We start from the raw sequence: 5,939 nt of genomic DNA, 5'->3' as shown, positions 1-5,939 counted from the left end.
TTGTGGCTTGATGGCTTGAGAGCTCCTTTTGTCTTTTAGCACTGAATAATATTCCATTGCATGGATATACCACAGTTTGTTTATCCATTTACTTATTGAAGGATATCTTGGTTGCTTCCAAGTTTCGATAATTATCAATAAAGTTCCTATAAATATTTGTTTGCAGGTTTTTGTGTGGATATAAGTTTTCAACTCATATATTCCTTGACGTAAATATCAAGGAATGTGCTTTGCTGGCTCACGTGGTAATACTGCATTTAGCTCTGTAAGAAACTGCCAAACTGTCCTCCAAGGTGGCTGTGCCATTTTGCATGCCCACTAGCAGTGAATAAGAGTTTCTTTTGCTCTACATCCTCATCAGCATTTGATGTTGTCAGGTTTTTTTTTTTTTTTAGCCATTCTAATAGGTACATAGTGATGTCTCATTTTAATTTGAAATTTTCTAATGATAAATAATGTTCAACATCTTTTCATATGCTTGTTATCTGTATATTTTCTTTGGTGAGGTGTCTGTTTAGATATTTTACCCACACTTTATTTGGGTTATTTGTTTCCTTATTTTTGATTTTTAAGGTTTTTTGTATATTTGGATATAGTCCATGAGATATGAGTTTTGCAAATATCTTTCTTGCAGTCTGTGCCTTGTTGTTTCATACTTTAATACTACATTTTGCAGATCAGAAGTTTTTAATGATAATGAAATCCAGCTTATCAAAATTTCCTCTCACAGATCATGCTTTTGCAGTTGTTTTCTAAGAAGTCATTGCCAAACCAAAGGTCACCCAGATTTTCACCATTATTGTTTCCTAGAAGTTTTATAGTTTTGTAGTTTTTGCATTTTGCACTTAGGTCTCTGACCCATTTTGAGTTAATTTTTGTGAGCAGTTTAGGGTGAGTGTCTAGTTTTTTGGATTTTTTTTTTGGGGGGGGTTTCTGCATGTAGATTTATTTTTTTATTTGTGCTTCAACAAGACCTATTGTTTTATTGATTGGAAATTTCTTTATTCCTGCTGGAGAGAGTTACATATACTAAATTGTTGTGGTTAGTTGTATTAGATTTCCATTGAAGCCATTTCATAAATTAAAAGTTGTATTAGTTGGCTCAGGATGCCATAACAATATATCATAGACTGGGTGACTTAAAAAACAGAAAAAAAATTTTTTTCACGGTTCTGGAGACTGGAAATCCAAAATCAAGTTTCCAGCAAGGTTTGGTTTCCGATAAGAGCTCTCTTTTAGTCTTGAAGATGGCTATCTTCTTGCTGTGTTTTCACATGGCAGAGAAAGAGAAATCTCTCTCTTCCTCTTATAAATCTACAATTCTGTCAGATTATGGCCTTGCCCTTATGGCCTCATTTTACCTTAATTACTTCCTAAAGACCTTATCTCCAGATACAATCCCATTGGGGGTTAAGGCTTCAATATAAGAATTTGGGAGAAGTAAATAATGTTTGTATAGCAAATGTGAATCTTATTTACTTAAATATATTACAGAATTTTAAATTCAGACTGTGCTTGTATGAAGACTTTACCACATTTTAATTGAATGGGGGGCTCTATATCCTTAAGTCAAATGAGATCATCTTAAGAATCCCTGTTTTACAGATGATCACTTAGAAAATATATTCTATCATATTTTCACTGTAGGCAATTAGAAAGCTGTGTGTGTATGAGAGAGAGAGAGAGAGAGAGAGAGAGTGTGTGTGTGTGTTGGTTTTGGCTTTGTTTTGGGTTTTTTGTGGTATTTTTTGCTTCTTTTACCTGTTTTATACCAGCTATAAATTCTTGAAGGATCACTGATTAACCTCAATGTTGTTTAAATATTGACCCAGAAAATTCTTAATACCAGTCAGACTTTAGTGACTGAACTGTACAGGGATAAAATATTCTTTGTGGACATTGATAGTAAGTTTTTCTTTTTTTTTACTGGGTAGCATTAAAACACTGGCAGGGAATAGGGAAGACTTCAGCAAGACTTCATTTCTGCAAATTAGTTTGAACTTAAGCCATGTTAAAAATCATAGTACATAACAATAAGAATTTAAAGGAATAATAACCATAATACTGAATCATAGTATTCCTGGGTATTTAGAATATTCTTTATATTCTTTTGTTAAAAACATTTTTTTCAGAATGGCATATAAAACTGGTTATGAAAATGGTATATGTTCATACTGGTAAATCATGAGAAATAAGATTTCCCTGGTGGCGCAGTGGTTGAGAATCTGCCTGCCAATGCAGGGGACATGGGTTCGAGCCCTGGTCCGGGAAGATCCCACATGCCATGGAGCAACTAAGCCCGTGTGCCACAACTACTGAGCCCGTGTGCCACAACTACTGAAGCCCACATGCCTAGAGCCTGTGCTCCGCAACAAGAGAAGCCTCTGCAGTGAAAAGCCCATGCACCACAACAAAGAGTAGCCCCCACAAATAGAGAAAGCCCACGTGCAGAAACAAAGACCCAACGCAGCCAAAATTTAATTAATTAAATAAAAAATCATGGGAAATTTATACCCATGTACAATGGCCTTGCCTTATGATTGTAAGATTATTATTTATAAACATTTAACTTGAGGTAACAGAAGGTATTGATGGGACCTATAAGGTCCTAAATGCTGTGTCTTACTCCATGTCACCTTAGATGTTCATTTTATTTTTCTGGTACTCAATTTGAGTTAAAAAAAAAAGATAATATAAAGTGTCTTCAAAAACAAAATATGTTATTTACTTTTAAAGAAGTATCTAAGGAATATGCTGATTATTATGTACTTAGCACTGTGAACATGAAAGGGAAATAATGAGAAGACACAGGACACATAAAGCAGAAAGTCTTCTTACAAAAGATGATAATTACCACACCACTTTTAAAACAATCTGATTTGAAAAAGGCAGTAATTAATGACTTGTTAAATAATTGGGAACATAGACTCTAGTAGTGCCAGGCACAGTTTAATAAATGAGGGCTGGAATGGTTATGGGAAGTTTCATAGAGGAGATGACAGGCAGAATAATACTCCATCCCTGCAAAGATGTCTCTGCTTTAATCCCTGGAACCTATGAATACGTCCCCTTACATGGCTGTGATGGTTAATTTTATGTGTCAGTTTAGCTAGGCCAGGGTACCCAGATATTTGGTCACTCTAAATGTTGCTGTGTAGGTATTTTTTAGATGAGATTAACATTTAAATAGACTTTGAGTAAAGTAGATTAACTTTCATGAGACGGTAGGCCTCATCTATTCATTTGAAGGTCTTAAAAAAAGACTGAAGGTTTTCCCCTAAGGAAGAAGGAATTCTGCCTTCAGACTGCCTTCAGGTTTGAGAAACAACATCAGTTCTTCCCCTGGTTCCAGACTGCTGGCTTCTCCACAGCTTTCAGTCTTGCCAGCCCCCACGATCCTGTAACCCAACTCCTAATTCCTGAAAAAGAATCCATCTCTCTCTCTACCCACCCCACCTCACCCTCACACACACACACACCCCAATGGTTCTGTTTCTCTGGAGAACCCTAATACAATGGCCAAAGGGATCTCGAAGGTGCGATTAAGAACAGGGATCTTGAAACCTTGAGATAGGGAGAATATCCTCAGTTATCCAGGTGGACCCGATCTAATCCCATGCATCCTTAAAATGGAAACACTTTCCTGGCTATGGCTAGAGGTTAGTATGACTATGGAAGAAGAGTCAGTGGCCAGTTTTGGAGATGGTGGAGAAGGCGTGAGCCAAGGAATGTGAGCAGCCTCTTAGCAAGGAAACAGATCTTGTCTAGAACCTCCATAGAGGAACACAGCCCTGTTGTATCTTTTAGTGCAGAGACCCATGCAGAGCTTCTTACTTAAAGAACTGTAGATAATAAATTTGTGGTGTTTTAAGCCACTAAGTTTGTGTTTCAGTGGCAATAGGAAACATACTGGGGAGGTGGAATTTATAGCCTGAATAGGACTTGAATAAGAGTTGTGTAGGCAGAACTGAATTGCAGGCCTGATTGTAGAGTGCTCCCATACTAAAGGAGGCTGGCTTGACTGGAGTGGAGGATAAAGCTTCACTTAGGCATAAACCTTCATGTTACTGCAGTGGAGGTTGACACAGCTGACACTCTTAAGTCAGGAAGATGGCACCGCTCCTGAAGCTGCCATGGGTGCAGAAGGGCAGCTGGATGAGAACAGCAGTTGTGCCACTTAACTACCTCAGACCCCAGTTGTCTGAAATTGCAACTTTTTACATATAATCATAGATCATGATATTTAAGGCTATAAAAGATATAAAGAGGTTGCTTGATCTAGGCCTCTGTCTTCATGTAGCCAGTTACTACCATCCTTATGAACAAAATACTGTAACTGAGACCCAAAGGAGAGCCGTCATATGTCTAAGGTGGTCCTGCTAGTCATCAACAGAGTAGACTCTAAAATGCAGGTCTGATAGCACATTTATGTGAGAATCTTCAAAAAAGGAGAGATTCACAATTACCAAATATATAAGTTTAAAAGGTATATTGATATGTTTCTCTAAGACACTTTGAAATTTCACTTTAGTTTTTAAATAGCTCATCATACATACTGAGGGCTTTGTTTTTCTCTGTAAGTAATAGTATCCCTCAATCCCAAAATATGTGAAGAGCAGAAAAACTACTTGAGCTCTATGACTGACTTCTTTTCTTACCCGAATTTTTTGACCAATGGATTGCCTATGATTTTTCAATGATATTTATTGTTTGCTTATTCAGCCATGGACATGGTAGAGAATAATCTCTTGAGTAAATGAGTTAAAGGGATTAATCCCATATATCATTGCTTGTCAGTTATAAGAACAATCTTTAACAGCAAAAGAATGACAGGCCTAGCTTTGTATACTGTGTTGAGAGAGGATGCCTAAAATACACTAATGCAAGCTTGTAGTTACACTATTATTTATGGCATAACATGCTGATGTTAAGTATGATTATAAACACCATTATGTATTAGATGCAATTCATTTTGTTTTTCTCATCTGGTTTGAGGACCCGTGAGATTATATATCATCTCAGCATGCAGCCAGAACAATATCTGAGTTGGTTGGAAAACTGAGCATATTTCCCTTAGAGAGACTTACTGTCCTTAAGAATAAGAATATGATCATTCAAGAGTGCCTTCTTCCTAAATGTGTGATAAAATGCTAGGAGTCACAAGGCCCAGTAATAACACCCATACTCAGGCAACATAGAGTGGTGACAGGATCTATTCAGACCTGGGTTTAAATTTATTTCTCTCAATTATTTCCTTCCTCTTTCCTTGCTTCCTTCCTTTCTTACTTCCTTCCACAAATATTTATAATGTTCCAGGCTGTTATTAAACTATAGTTATTATATATAGTTATTAAGGTATAATCCCTGCATTGAAAGAGCACGTAGTCTAATCATACACCATTGCTGGCTGTGTGACCTTACTTAAGTTGCTTGACTTCTCTGAGCACCTAGTACTGAGTCAGTCATCATTAGAGGTGAACTAAAGGGAACTATCCTTTTTCTTGATCCCAAATTCTTTGCTGGGGTGTGCGTACCTCAGGAGTTATGGACAACTCCTAACTCTCTCTTTTTTCTTACACCAGTAGTTTTGAATGGTGGTGGAAAAGAGTTGAAAAGGATGAGCTTTCTCTACTCCTGAGGTTTCCTTCCTTATAGAGGGAGCTCCTTTAGCATAACATTCTGGGACTTTTTCTGCCTCATCACTCTTTTATCTCCCAGTGAACAGGCAGGATTTACCTGATGGGTGAATTTAGAAGGAGAAGCCAAGTATGAAGGGCTGACCCTTTGTCTCTCCCTGTCTTGGGAAGCATGTATCCTGTGCATATCTGTCCTGCTATAAGTTTTCAAGAGCCTTGTTCTAGGACGGAAGTATACAGTGATCCCATTTTGCCTTTGTCATGGTGGGTAAGTCAGTTTTACTGTTGTGTTCATTATAAGCC

The sequence above is a fragment of the Neophocaena asiaeorientalis genome, unplaced genomic scaffold (genome assembly GCF_003031525.2).
Source record: "Neophocaena asiaeorientalis asiaeorientalis breed wild unplaced genomic scaffold, Neophocaena_asiaeorientalis_V1.1 scaffold7, whole genome shotgun sequence".
In the NCBI taxonomy this organism is placed as follows: Eukaryota; Metazoa; Chordata; class Mammalia; order Artiodactyla; family Phocoenidae; genus Neophocaena; species Neophocaena asiaeorientalis.
The sequence above is the reverse complement of the archived record's forward strand: the minus strand, read 5'-3'. Positions refer to the sequence as shown.